This window comes from Pongo pygmaeus, chromosome 1 (assembly GCF_028885625.2).
Source record: "Pongo pygmaeus isolate AG05252 chromosome 1, NHGRI_mPonPyg2-v2.0_pri, whole genome shotgun sequence".
Classification (NCBI taxonomy): domain Eukaryota; kingdom Metazoa; phylum Chordata; class Mammalia; order Primates; family Hominidae; genus Pongo; species Pongo pygmaeus.
The window spans coordinates 105,773,176-105,788,784 of NC_072373.2; positions in this window are offsets into that span (position 1 = coordinate 105,773,176).

The following is a 15,609-nucleotide window of genomic DNA, read 5'->3' on the forward strand; positions in this document are numbered from 1 at the left end:
CAGTATTGAAACACTCTTTTTGCAGTATATGCAAGTGGTCATCAGAGAACCTTGAGGCCTGTGTTCGAAAAGGAAATATCTTCACGTATAACCTAGAAAGTAGCATTTTCAGAAGCTACTTTGTGTTGGTTACATTCGAGTCACAGAGTGGAGCATTCCTTTTGTTAGAGCAGCCATGAAACACTCTTTTTGTATAATCTGCAATTGGACATTTGGAGAGCTCTGGGGCCTGTGGTAGAACACGAAATATCTTCACATAAAACATAGAAAGAAGCATTCACAGAAACCACTTTGTGATGTGTGCATTCAACTCACGGAGTTGAACATTCCTTTTGGTAGAGGAGGTTTGAAAAACTCTTTTTGTAGAATCTGCATGTGGGTATTTGGACCACCTATAGGAATTTGTTGGCAACGGGACATCCTCACACAAAAACGAGACAGAAGCATTCTCACAAACAACTTTGTTATGTTTGCATTCAACTCACAGAGCTGAACCTTTCTTTTGATAGAGCAGTTTTGAAACACTCTTTTTCAAGAATCTGCAAGTGGACATTTGGAGCGCTTTGAGGCCTGCAGTGGAAAGGAAATATCTTCACATAAAAACTAGACAGAAGCATTCTCTGACACTTATTTGTGGGGTGTGCATTCACCTCAAGGTGTTGAACATTCCTTTTCACGGAGAAGTTTTGAAACACATTTTTTTTAGAATCTGCAAGTGGAAATTTGGACCGCTTATAGGAACTTGTTGGCAACGGGACACCCTCACGCAGAAACTAGACAGAAGCATTCTCACAAACTTCTCTGTGATGTGTGCATTCAACTCACGGAGTTTAACCTTTCTTTTCATGAAGCAGTTTTGAAACACTCCTTTTGCAGTATATGCAAGTGGTCATTCCGAGCGCTTTGAGGCCTGTGTTTGAAAAGGAAATATATTCACGTATAACCTAGAAAGTAGCATTCTCCGAAGCTACTCTGTGTTGTTTGCATTCAACTCACAGAGTGGAGCATTCCTTTTGTTAGAGCATCCATGAAACACTCTTTTTGTATAATCTGCATTTGGACTTTGGAGAGCTCGGAGGCCTGTGGTAGATCACGAAATAGCTTCATATAAAACATAGAAAGAAGCATTCTCAAAAACCAGTTTGTGATGTTTGCATTCAACTCACGGAGTTGAACATTCCTTTTGTTTGAGCAGGTTTGAAAGTCTCTTTTTGGAGAATCTGCATGTTGGTATTTGGACCACTTATAGGAATTTGTTGGAAACGGGACATCTTCTTACAAAAATGAGACAGAAGCACTCTCACAAACTACTTTTTGATATGTGCTTTCAACTCACAGAGGTGAACTTTTCTTCTGATCGAGTAGTTTTGAAACACTCTTTTTCTAACATCTGCATGTGGACATTTGGAGCGCTTTGAGGCCTGTGGTGGAAAAGGAACTATCTTCACATAACAAGTATACAGAAGAATTCTCTGAAACTTCTTTTTGGTGCGTGCATTCAACTCACGGAGTTGAACATTCCTTTTGACAGAGAAGTTTCTAAACACTCTTTTTACAGAATCTGCAAGTGGAAATTTGGACCACTTATACGAATTCGTTGGAAACTGGACACTCTCACACAAAAACTAGACAGAAGCATTCTCACAAACTTCTGTGTGATATGCGAATTCAGTTCACAGAGCAGAACATTTCTTTTGATAGAGCAGTTTTGAAACACTCTTTTTCTAGAATCTGCAAGTGGACAATTGGTGCGCTTAGAGGCCTGTGGTGGAAAGGATGTATCTTCAGATAAACACTAGATAGAAGCATTCTCTGAAACTTCTTTGTGTTGTGTGCGTTCAACTCAAAGAGTTGAACATTCCTTTTGACAGAGGAGTTTTGAAACACTCTTTTTTTAATATCTGCAAGTGGAAATTTGGACCACTTATAGGAACTCGTTGGAAACGGGACACCCTCACACAAAAACTAGACAGAAGCATTCTCACAAACTTCTCTCTGAGGTGTGCATTCAACTTACAGAGTTGAATATTTCTTTTCATGAAGCAGTTTTGAAACACTCTTTTTGCAGTATACGGATGTGGTCATTCGGAGAGCTTTGGGGCCTGTGTTCGAAAAGGAAATATCTTCACATATAACCTAGAAAGTAGCATTCTCAGAAGCTACTACGCGTTGCTTGCATTCAACTCACAGAGTGGAGCATTCCTCTAGTTAGAGCCGCCATGAAACACTCTTTTTGTATAACCTGCAAATGGACACTCGGAGCGCTTTGAGGCCTGTGGTGGAAGGAAAATATCTTCACATAAGAACTGGACAGATGCATTCTCTGAAACTTCTTTGTGTGGTGTGCATTGAATTCACAGAGCTGAACGTTCCTTTTGACAGAGAAGATTTGAAACACTCTTTTTGTTGAATCTGCAAGTGGAAATTTGGACCGCTTATAGGAATTCGTTGGAAACGGGACACCCTCATACAAAAACTAGACAGAATCATTCTCACCAATGAATTTGATGCCGGCTTTCAACTCACAGAGCTGAAGCTATCTTTTGATAGAGCAGTTTTGAAACTTTCTTTTTCTAGTATCTGCAAGTGGACATTTGGAGCGCTTTGAGGCCTGTGGTGGAAAAGGAACTATCTTCACATAACAAGTAGACAGAAGAATTCTCTGAAACTTCTTTTTGGTACGTGCATTCAACTCCAGGAATTGAACATTCCTTTTGACAGAGAAGTTTTTAAACACTCCTTTTACAGAATCTGCAAGTGGATATTTGGACCACTTATAATAATTCGTTGGAAACGGGACACTCTCACACAAAAACTAGACGGAAGTATTCTCAAAAATTTCTGCGTGGTATCCTCATTCAGTTCACAGAGCAGAACATTTCTTTTGATAGAGCAGTTTTGAAACACTCTTTTTCTAGAATCTGCAAGTGGTCATTTGGAGCGCTTTGAGGCCTGTGGTGGAGAGGATATATCTTCACGTAAACACTAGATAGAAGCATTCTCTGAAACTTCTTTGTGTTGTGTGCATTCAACTCAAAGAGTTGAACTGCCTTTTGACAGAGAAGTTTTGAAACACTCTTTTTTTAGAATCTGAAAGTGCAAATTTGGACCACTTATAGGAACTCATTGGAAACGGCACACCCTCACACAAAAGCCAGACAGAAGCATTCTGACAAACTTCTCTGTGATGTGTGCATTCAACTCACAGAGTTTAACGTTTCTTTTCATGAAGCAGTATTGAAACACTCTTTTTGCAGTATATGCAAGTGGTCATTCAGAGAGCTTTGAGGCCTGTGTTCGAAAAGGAAATATCTTCACGTATAACCTAGAAAGTAGCATTCTAGAAGCTACATTGTGTTGTTTACATTCAACTCACAGAGTGGAGCATTCCTTTTTTTAGAGCAGCCATGAAACACTCTTTTTGTATAGTCTGCAATTGGACATTTGGAGAGCTCTGAGGCCTGTGGTAGAACACGAAATATCTTCGCATAAAACATAGAAAGAAGCATTCTCCGAAACCACCATGTGATGTGTACATTCAGCTCAAAAAGTTGAACATTCCTTTTGACAGAGAAGTTTTGAAACACTCTTTTTTTAGAATCTGAAAGTGGAAATTTGGACCACTTATAGGAACTCGTTGGAAACGGGACACCCTCACACAAAAACTAGACAGAAGCATTCTCACAAACTTCTCTGTGATGTGTGCATTCAACTCACAGAGTTTAACGTTTCTTTTCATGAAGCAGTATTGAAACACTCTTTTTGCAGTATATGCAAGTGGTCATCAGAGAACCTTGAGGCCTGTGTTCGAAAAGGAAATATCTTCACGTATAACCTAGAAAGTAGCATTTTCAGAAGCTACTTTGTGTTGGTTACATTCGAGTCACAGAGTGGAGCATTCCTTTTGTTAGAACAGCCATGAAACACTCTTTTTGTATAATCTGCAATTGGACATTTGGAGAGCTCTGGGGCCTGTGGTAGAACACGAAATATCTTCACATAAAACATAGAAAGAAGCATTCACAGAAACCACTTTGTGATGTGTGCATTCAACTCACGGAGTTGAACATTCCTTTTGGTAGAGGAGGTTTGAAAAACTCTTTTTGTAGAATCTGCATGTGGGTATTTGGACCACCTATAGGAATTTGTTGGCAACGGGACATCCTCACACAAAAACGAGACAGAAGCATTCTCACAAACAACTTTGTTATGTTTGCATTCAACTCACAGAGCTGAACCTTTCTTTTGATAGAGCAGTTTTGAAACACTCTTTTTCAAGAATCTGCAAGTGGACATTTGGAGCGCTTTGAGGCCTGCAGTGGAAAGGAAATATCTTCACATAAAAACTAGACAGAAGCATTCTCTGACACTTATTTGTGGGGTGTGCATTCACCTCAAGGTGTTGAACATTCCTTTTCACGGAGAAGTTTTGAAACACATTTTTTTTAGAATCTGCAAGTGGAAATTTGGACCGCTTATAGGAACTTGTTGGCAACGGGACACCCTCACGCAGAAACTAGACAGAAGCATTCTCACAAACTTCTCTGTGATGTGTGCATTCAACTCACGGAGTTTAACCTTTCTTTTCATGAAGCAGTTTTGAAACACTCCTTTTGCAGTATATGCAAGTGGTCATTCCGAGCGCTTTGAGGCCTGTGTTTGAAAAGGAAATATATTCACGTATAACCTAGAAAGTAGCATTCTCCGAAGCTACTCTGTGTTGTTTGCATTCAACTCACAGAGTGGAGCATTCCTTTTGTTAGAGCATCCATGAAACACTCTTTTTGTATAATCTGCATTTGGACTTTGGAGAGCTCGGAGGCCTGTGGTAGATCACGAAATAGCTTCATATAAAACATAGAAAGAAGCATTCTCAAAAACCAGTTTGTGATGTTTGCATTCAACTCACGGAGTTGAACATTCCTTTTGTTTGAGCAGGTTTGAAAGTCTCTTTTTGGAGAATCTGCATGTTGGTATTTGGACCACTTATAGGAATTTGTTGGAAACGGGACATCTTCTTACAAAAATGAGACAGAAGCACTCTCACAAACTACTTTTTGATGTGTGCTTTCAACTCACAGAGGTGAACTTTTCTTCTGATCGAGTAGTTTTGAAACACTCTTTTTCTAACATCTGCATGTGGACATTTGGAGCGCTTTGAGGCCTGTGGTGGAAAAGGAACTATCTTCACATAACAAGTATACAGAAGAATTCTCTGAAACTTCTTTTTGGTGCGTGCATTCAACTCACGGAGTTGAACATTCCTTTTGACAGAGAAGTTTCTAAACACTCTTTTTACAGAATCTGCAAGTGGAAATTTGGACCACTTATACGAATTCGTTGGAAACTGGACACTCTCACACAAAAACTAGACAGAAGCATTCTCACAAACTTCTGTGTGATATGCGAATTCAGTTCACAGAGCAGAACATTTCTTTTGATAGAGCAGTTTTGAAACACTCTTTTTCTAGAATCTGCAAGTGGACAATTGGTGCGCTTAGAGGCCTGTGGTGGAAAGGATGTATCTTCAGATAAACACTAGATAGAAGCATTCTCTGAAACTTCTTTGTGTTGTGTGCGTTCAACTCAAAGAGTTGAACATTCCTTTTGACAGAGGAGTTTTGAAACACTCTTTTTTTAATATCTGCAAGTGGAAATTTGGACCACTTATAGGAACTCGTTGGAAACGGGACACCCTCACACAAAAACTAGACAGAAGCATTCTCACAAACTTCTCTCTGAGGTGTGCATTCAACTTACAGAGTTGAATATTTCTTTTCATGAAGCAGTTTTGAAACACTCTTTTTGCAGTATACGGATGTGGTCATTCGGAGAGCTTTGGGGCCTGTGTTCGAAAAGGAAATATCTTCACATATAACCTAGAAAGTAGCATTCTCAGAAGCTACTACGCGTTGCTTGCATTCAACTCACAGAGTGGAGCATTCCTCTAGTTAGAGCCGCCATGAAACACTCTTTTTGTATAACCTGCAAATGGACACTCGGAGCGCTTTGAGGCCTGTGGTGGAAGGAAAATATCTTCACATAAGAACTGGACAGATGCATTCTCTGAAACTTCTTTGTGTGGTGTGCATTGAATTCACAGAGCTGAACGTTCCTTTTGACAGAGAAGATTTGAAACACTCTTTTTGTTGAATCTGCAAGTGGAAATTTGGACCGCTTATAGGAATTCGTTGGAAACGGGACACCCTCATACAAAAACTAGACAGAATCATTCTCACCAATGAATTTGATGCCGGCTTTCAACTCACAGAGCTGAAGCTATCTTTTGATAGAGCAGTTTTGAAACTTTCTTTTTCTAGTATCTGCAAGTGGACATTTGGAGCGCTTTGAGGCCTGTGGTGGAAAAGGAACTATCTTCACATAACAAGTAGACAGAAGAATTCTCTGAAACTTCTTTTTGGTACGTGCATTCAACTCCAGGAATTGAACATTCCTTTTGACAGAGAAGTTTTTAAACACTCCTTTTACAGAATCTGCAAGTGGATATTTGGACCACTTATAATAATTCGTTGGAAACGGGACACTCTCACACAAAAACTAGACGGAAGTATTCTCAAAAATTTCTGCGTGGTATCCTCATTCAGTTCACAGAGCAGAACATTTCTTTTGATAGAGCAGTTTTGAAACACTCTTTTTCTAGAATCTGCAAGTGGACATTTGGAGCGCTTTGAGGCCTGTGGTGGAGAGGATATATCTTCACGTAAACACTAGATAGAAGCATTCTCTGAAACTTCTTTGTGTTGTGTGCATTCAACTCAAAGAGTTGAACTGCCTTTTGACAGAGAAGTTTTGAAACACTCTTTTTTTAGAATCTGAAAGTGCAAATTTGGACCACTTATAGGAACTCATTGGAAACGGCACACCCTCACACAAAAGCTAGACAGAAGCATTCTGACAAACTTCTCTGTGATGTGTGCATTCAACTCACAGAGTTTAACGTTTCTTTTCATGAAGCAGTATTGAAACACTCTTTTTGCAGTATATGCAAGTGGTCATCCAGAGAGCTTTGAGGCCTGTGTTCGAAAAGGAAATATCTTCACGTATAACCTAGAAAGTAGCATTCTAGCAGCTACATTGTGTTGTTTACATTCAACTCACAGAGTGGAGCATTCCTTTTTTTAGAGCAGCCATGAAACACTCTTTTTGTATAGTCTGCAATTGGACATTTGGAGAGCTCTGAGGCCTGTGGTAGAACACGAAACATCTTCGCATAAAACATAGAAAGAAGCATTCTCCGAAACCACCATGTGATGTGTACATTCAGCTCAAAAAGTTGAACATTCCTTTTGACAGAGAAGTTTTGAAACACTCTTTTTTTAGAATCTGAAAGTGGAAATTTGGACCACTTATAGGAACTCGTTGGATACGGGACACCCTCACACAAAAACTAGACAGAAGCATTCTCACAAACTTCTCTGTGATGTGTGCATTCAACTCACAGAGTTTAACGTTTCTTTTCATGAAGCAGTATTGAAACACTCTTTTTGCAGTATATGCAAGTGGTCATCAGAGAACCTTGAGGCCTGTGTTCGAAAAGGAAATATCTTCACGTATAACCTAGAAAGTAGCATTTTCAGAAGCTACTTTGTGTTGGTTACATTCGAGTCACAGAGTGGAGCATTCCTTTTGTTAGAGCAGCCATGAAACACTCTTTTTGTATAATCTGCAATTGGACATTTGGAGAGCTCTGGGGCCTGTGGTAGAACACGAAATATCTTCACATAAAACATAGAAAGAAGCATTCACAGAAACCACTTTGTGATGTGTGCATTCAACTCACGGAGTTGAACATTCCTTTTGGTAGAGGAGGTTTGAAAAACTCTTTTTGTAGAATCTGCATGTGGGTATTTGGACCACCTATAGGAATTTGTTGGCAACGGGACATCCTCACACAAAAACGAGACAGAAGCATTCTCACAAACAACTTTGTTATGTTTGCATTCAACTCACAGAGCTGAACCTTTCTTTTGATAGAGCAGTTTTGAAACACTCTTTTTCAAGAATCTGCAAGTGGACATTTGGAGCGCTTTGAGGCCTGCAGTGGAAAGGAAATATCTTCACATAAAAACTAGACAGAAGCATTCTCTGACACTTATTTGTGGGGTGTGCATTCACCTCAAGGTGTTGAACATTCCTTTTCACGGAGAAGTTTTGAAACACATTTTTTTTAGAATCTGCAAGTGGAAATTTGGACCGCTTATAGGAACTTGTTGGCAACGGGACACCCTCACGCAGAAACTAGACAGAAGCATTCTCACAAACTTCTCTGTGATGTGTGCATTCAACTCACGGAGTTTAACCTTTCTTTTCATGAAGCAGTTTTGAAACACTCCTTTTGCAGTATATGCAAGTGGTCATTCCGAGCGCTTTGAGGCCTGTGTTTGAAAAGGAAATATATTCACGTATAACCTAGAAAGTAGCATTCTCCGAAGCTACTCTGTGTTGTTTGCATTCAACTCACAGAGTGGAGCATTCCTTTTGTTAGAGCATCCATGAAACACTCTTTTTGTATAATCTGCATTTGGACTTTGGAGAGCTCGGAGGCCTGTGGTAGATCACGAAATAGCTTCATATAAAACATAGAAAGAAGCATTCTCAAAAACCAGTTTGTGATGTTTGCATTCAACTCACGGAGTTGAACATTCCTTTTGTTTGAGCAGGTTTGAAAGTCTCTTTTTGGAGAATCTGCATGTTGGTATTTGGACCACTTATAGGAATTTGTTGGAAACGGGACATCTTCTTACAAAAATGAGACAGAAGCACTCTCACAAACTACTTTTTGATGTGTGCTTTCAACTCACAGAGGTGAACTTTTCTTCTGATCGAGTAGTTTTGAAACACTCTTTTTCTAACATCTGCATGTGGACATTTGGAGCGCTTTGAGGCCTGTGGTGGAAAAGGAACTATCTTCACATAACAAGTATACAGAAGAATTCTCTGAAACTTCTTTTTGGTGCGTGCATTCAACTCACGGAGTTGAACATTCCTTTTGACAGAGAAGTTTCTAAACACTCTTTTTACAGAATCTGCAAGTGGAAATTTGGACCACTTATACGAATTCGTTGGAAACTGGACACTCTCACACAAAAACTAGACAGAAGCATTCTCACAAACTTCTGTGTGATATGCGAATTCAGTTCACAGAGCAGAACATTTCTTTTGATAGAGCAGTTTTGAAACACTCTTTTTCTAGAATCTGCAAGTGGACAATTGGTGCGCTTAGAGGCCTGTGGTGGAAAGGATGTATCTTCAGATAAACACTAGATAGAAGCATTCTCTGAAACTTCTTTGTGTTGTGTGCGTTCAACTCAAAGAGTTGAACATTCCTTTTGACAGAGGAGTTTTGAAACACTCTTTTTTTAATATCTGCAAGTGGAAATTTGGACCACTTATAGGAACTCGTTGGAAACGGGACACCCTCACACAAAAACTAGACAGAAGCATTCTCACAAACTTCTCTCTGAGGTGTGCATTCAACTTACAGAGTTGAATATTTCTTTTCATGAAGCAGTTTTGAAACACTCTTTTTGCAGTATACGGATGTGGTCATTCGGAGAGCTTTGGGGCCTGTGTTCGAAAAGGAAATATCTTCACATATAACCTAGAAAGTAGCATTCTCAGAAGCTACTACGCGTTGTTTGCATTCAACTCACAGAGTGGAGCATTCCTCTAGTTAGAGCCGCCATGAAACACTCTTTTTGTATAACCTGCAAATGGACACTCGGAGCGCTTTGAGGCCTGTGGTGGAAAGAAAATATCTTCACATAAGAACTGGACAGATGCATTCTCTGAAACTTCTTTGTGTGGTGTGCATTGAATTCACAGAGCTGAACGTTCCTTTTGACAGAGAAGATTTGAAACACTCTTTTTGTTGAATCTGCAAGTGGAAATTTGGACCGCTTATAGGAATTCGTTGGAAACGGGACACCCTCATACAAAAACTAGACAGAATCATTCTCACCAATGAATTTGATGCCGGCTTTCAACTCACAGAGCTGAAGCTATCTTTTGATAGAGCAGTTTTGAAACTTTCTTTTTCTAGTATCTGCAAGTGGACATTTGGAGCGCTTTGAGGCCTGTGGTGGAAAAGGAACTATCTTCACATAACAAGTAGACAGAAGAATTCTCTGAAACTTCTTTTTGGTACGTGCATTCAACTCCAGGAATTGAACATTCCTTTTGACAGAGAAGTTTTTAAACACTCCTTTTACAGAATCTGCAAGTGGATATTTGGACCACTTATAATAATTCGTTGGAAACGGGACACTCTCACACAAAAACTAGACGGAAGTATTCTCAAAAATTTCTGCGTGGTATCCTCATTCAGTTCACAGAGCAGAACATTTCTTTTGATAGAGCAGTTTTGAAACACTCTTTTTCTAGAATCTGCAAGTGGACATTTGGAGCGCTTTGAGGCCTGTGGTGGAGAGGATATATCTTCACGTAAACACTAGATAGAAGCATTCTCTGAAACTTCTTTGTGTTGTGTGCATTCAACTCAAAGAGTTGAACTGCCTTTTGACAGAGAAGTTTTGAAACACTCTTTTTTTAGAATCTGAAAGTGCAAATTTGGACCACTTATAGGAACTCATTGGAAACGGCACACCCTCACACAAAAGCCAGACAGAAGCATTCTGACAAACTTCTCTGTGATGTGTGCATTCAACTCACAGAGTTTAACGTTTCTTTTCATGAAGCAGTATTGAAACACTCTTTTTGCAGTATATGCAAGTGGTCATCCAGAGAGCTTTGAGGCCTGTGTTCGAAAAGGAAATATCTTCACGTATAACCTAGAAAGTAGCATTCTAGCAGCTACATTGTGTTGTTTACATTCAACTCACAGAGTGGAGCATTCCTTTTTTTAGAGCAGCCATGAAACACTCTTTTTGTATAGTCTGCAATTGGACATTTGGAGAGCTCTGAGGCCTGTGGTAGAACACGAAACATCTTCGCATAAAACATAGAAAGAAGCATTCTCCGAAACCACCATGTGATGTGTACATTCAGCTCAAAAAGTTGAACATTCCTTTTGACAGAGAAGTTTTGAAACACTCTTTTTTTAGAATCTGAAAGTGGAAATTTGGACCACTTATAGGAACTCGTTGGATACGGGACACCCTCACACAAAAACTAGACAGAAGCATTCTCACAAACTTCTCTGTGATGTGTGCATTCAACTCACAGAGTTTAACGTTTCTTTTCATGAAGCAGTATTGAAACACTCTTTTTGCAGTATATGCAAGTGGTCATCAGAGAACCTTGAGGCCTGTGTTCGAAAAGGAAATATCTTCACGTATAACCTAGAAAGTAGCATTTTCAGAAGCTACTTTGTGTTGGTTACATTCGAGTCACAGAGTGGAGCATTCCTTTTGTTAGAGCAGCCATGAAACACTCTTTTTGTATAATCTGCAATTGGACATTTGGAGAGCTCTGGGGCCTGTGGTAGAACACGAAATATCTTCACATAAAACATAGAAAGAAGCATTCACAGAAACCACTTTGTGATGTGTGCATTCAACTCACGGAGTTGAACATTCCTTTTGGTAGAGGAGGTTTGAAAAACTCTTTTTGTAGAATCTGCATGTGGGTATTTGGACCACCTATAGGAATTTGTTGGCAACGGGACATCCTCACACAAAAACGAGACAGAAGCATTCTCACAAACAACTTTGTTATGTTTGCATTCAACTCACAGAGCTGAACCTTTCTTTTGATAGAGCAGTTTTGAAACACTCTTTTTCAAGAATCTGCAAGTGGACATTTGGAGCGCTTTGAGGCCTGCAGTGGAAAGGAAATATCTTCACATAAAAACTAGACAGAAGCATTCTCTGACACTTATTTGTGGGGTGTGCATTCACCTCAAGGTGTTGAACATTCCTTTTCACGGAGAAGTTTTGAAACACATTTTTTTTAGAATCTGCAAGTGGAAATTTGGACCGCTTATAGGAACTTGTTGGCAACGGGACACCCTCACGCAGAAACTAGACAGAAGCATTCTCACAAACTTCTCTGTGATGTGTGCATTCAACTCACGGAGTTTAACCTTTCTTTTCATGAAGCAGTTTTGAAACACTCCTTTTGCAGTATATGCAAGTGGTCATTCCGAGCGCTTTGAGGCCTGTGTTTGAAAAGGAAATATATTCACGTATAACCTAGAAAGTAGCATTCTCCGAAGCTACTCTGTGTTGTTTGCATTCAACTCACAGAGTGGAGCATTCCTTTTGTTAGAGCATCCATGAAACACTCTTTTTGTATAATCTGCATTTGGACTTTGGAGAGCTCGGAGGCCTGTGGTAGATCACGAAATAGCTTCATATAAAACATAGAAAGAAGCATTCTCAAAAACCAGTTTGTGATGTTTGCATTCAACTCACGGAGTTGAACATTCCTTTTGTTTGAGCAGGTTTGAAAGTCTCTTTTTGGAGAATCTGCATGTTGGTATTTGGACCACTTATAGGAATTTGTTGGAAACGGGACATCTTCTTACAAAAATGAGACAGAAGCACTCTCACAAACTACTTTTTGATGTGTGCTTTCAACTCACAGAGGTGAACTTTTCTTCTGATCGAGTAGTTTTGAAACACTCTTTTTCTAACATCTGCATGTGGACATTTGGAGCGCTTTGAGGCCTGTGGTGGAAAAGGAACTATCTTCACATAACAAGTATACAGAAGAATTCTCTGAAACTTCTTTTTGGTGCGTGCATTCAACTCACGGAGTTGAACATTCCTTTTGACAGAGAAGTTTCTAAACACTCTTTTTACAGAATCTGCAAGTGGAAATTTGGACCACTTATACGAATTCGTTGGAAACTGGACACTCTCACACAAAAACTAGACAGAAGCATTCTCACAAACTTCTGTGTGATATGCGAATTCAGTTCACAGAGCAGAACATTTCTTTTGATAGAGCAGTTTTGAAACACTCTTTTTCTAGAATCTGCAAGTGGACAATTGGTGCGCTTAGAGGCCTGTGGTGGAAAGGATGTATCTTCAGATAAACACTAGATAGAAGCATTCTCTGAAACTTCTTTGTGTTGTGTGCGTTCAACTCAAAGAGTTGAACATTCCTTTTGACAGAGGAGTTTTGAAACACTCTTTTTTTAATATCTGCAAGTGGAAATTTGGACCACTTATAGGAACTCGTTGGAAACGGGACACCCTCACACAAAAACTAGACAGAAGCATTCTCACAAACTTCTCTCTGAGGTGTGCATTCAACTTACAGAGTTGAATATTTCTTTTCATGAAGCAGTTTTGAAACACTCTTTTTGCAGTATACGGATGTGGTCATTCGGAGAGCTTTGGGGCCTGTGTTCGAAAAGGAAATATCTTCACATATAACCTAGAAAGTAGCATTCTCAGAAGCTACTACGCGTTGTTTGCATTCAACTCACAGAGTGGAGCATTCCTCTAGTTAGAGCCGCCATGAAACACTCTTTTTGTATAACCTGCAAATGGACACTCGGAGCGCTTTGAGGCCTGTGGTGGAAAGAAAATATCTTCACATAAGAACTGGACAGATGCATTCTCTGAAACTTCTTTGTGTGGTGTGCATTGAATTCACAGAGCTGAACGTTCCTTTTGACAGAGAAGATTTGAAACACTCTTTTTGTTGAATCTGCAAGTGGAAATTTGGACCGCTTATAGGAATTCGTTGGAAACGGGACACCCTCATACAAAAACTAGACAGAATCATTCTCACCAATGAATTTGATGCCGGCTTTCAACTCACAGAGCTGAAGCTATCTTTTGATAGAGCAGTTTTGAAACTTTCTTTTTCTAGTATCTGCAAGTGGACATTTGGAGCGCTTTGAGGCCTGTGGTGGAAAAGGAACTATCTTCACATAACAAGTAGACAGAAGAATTCTCTGAAACTTCTTTTTGGTACGTGCATTCAACTCCAGGAATTGAACATTCCTTTTGACAGAGAAGTTTTTAAACACTCCTTTTACAGAATCTGCAAGTGGATATTTGGACCACTTATAATAATTCGTTGGAAACGGGACACTCTCACACAAAAACTAGACGGAAGTATACTCAAAAATTTCTGCGTGGTATCCTCATTCAGTTCACAGAGCAGAACATTTCTTTTGATAGAGCAGTTTTGAAACACTCTTTTTCTAGAATCTGCAAGTGGACATTTGGAGCGCTTTGAGGCCTGTGGTGGAGAGGATATATCTTCACGTAAACACTAGATAGAAGCATTCTCTGAAACTTCTTTGTGTTGTGTGCATTCAACTCAAAGAGTTGAACTGCCTTTTGACAGAGAAGTTTTGAAACACTCTTTTTTTAGAATCTGAAAGTGCAAATTTGGACCACTTATAGGAACTCATTGGAAACGGCACACCCTCACACAAAAGCCAGACAGAAGCATTCTGACAAACTTCTCTGTGATGTGTGCATTCAACTCACAGAGTTTAACGTTTCTTTTCATGAAGCAGTATTGAAACACTCTTTTTGCAGTATATGCAAGTGGTCATTCAGAGAGCTTTGAGGCCTGTGTTCGAAAAGGAAATATCTTCACGTATAACCTAGAAAGTAGCATTCTAGAAGCTACATTGTGTTGTTTACATTCAACTCACAGAGTGGAGCATTCCTTTTTTTAGAGCAGCCATGAAACACTCTTTTTGTATAGTCTGCAATTGGACATTTGGAGAGCTCTGAGGCCTGTGGTAGAACACGAAATATCTTCGCATAAAACATAGAAAGAAGCATTCTCCGAAACCACCATGTGATGTGTACATTCAGCTCAAAAAGTTGAACATTCCTTTTGACAGAGAAGTTTTGAAACACTCTTTTTTTAGAATCTGAAAGTGGAAATTTGGACCACTTATAGGAACTCGTTGGAAACGGGACACCCTCACACAAAAACTAGACAGAAGCATTCTCACAAACTTCTCTGTGATGTGTGCATTCAACTCACAGAGTTTAACGTTTCTTTTCATGAAGCAGTATTGAAACACTCTTTTTGCAGTATATGCAGGTGGTCATCAGAGAACCTTGAGGCCTGTGTTCGAAAAGGAAATATCTTCACGTATAACCCAGAAAGTAGCATTTTCAGAAGCTACTTTGTGTTGGTTACATTCGACTCACAGAGTGGAGCATTCCTTTTGTTAGAGCAGCCATGAAACACTCTTTTTGTATAATCTGCAATTGGACATTTGGAGAGCTCTGGGGCCTGTGGTAGAACACGAAATATCTTCACATAAAACATAGAAAGAAGCATTCACAGAAACCACTTTGTGATGTGTGCATTCAACTCACGGAGTTGAACATTCCTTTTGGTAGAGGAGGTTTGAAAAACTCTTTTTGTAGAATCTGCATGTGGGTATTTGGACCACCTATAGGAATTTGTTGGCAACGGGACATCCTCACACAAAAACGAGACAGAAGCATTCTCACAAACAACTTTGTTATGTTTGCATTCAACTCACAGAGCTGAACCTTTCTTTTGATAGAGCAGTTTTGAAACACTCTTTTTCAAGAATCTGCAAGTGGACATTTGGAGCGCTTTGAGGCCTGCAGTGGAAAGGAAATATCTTCACATAAAAACTAGACAGAAGCATTCTCTGACACTTATTTGTGG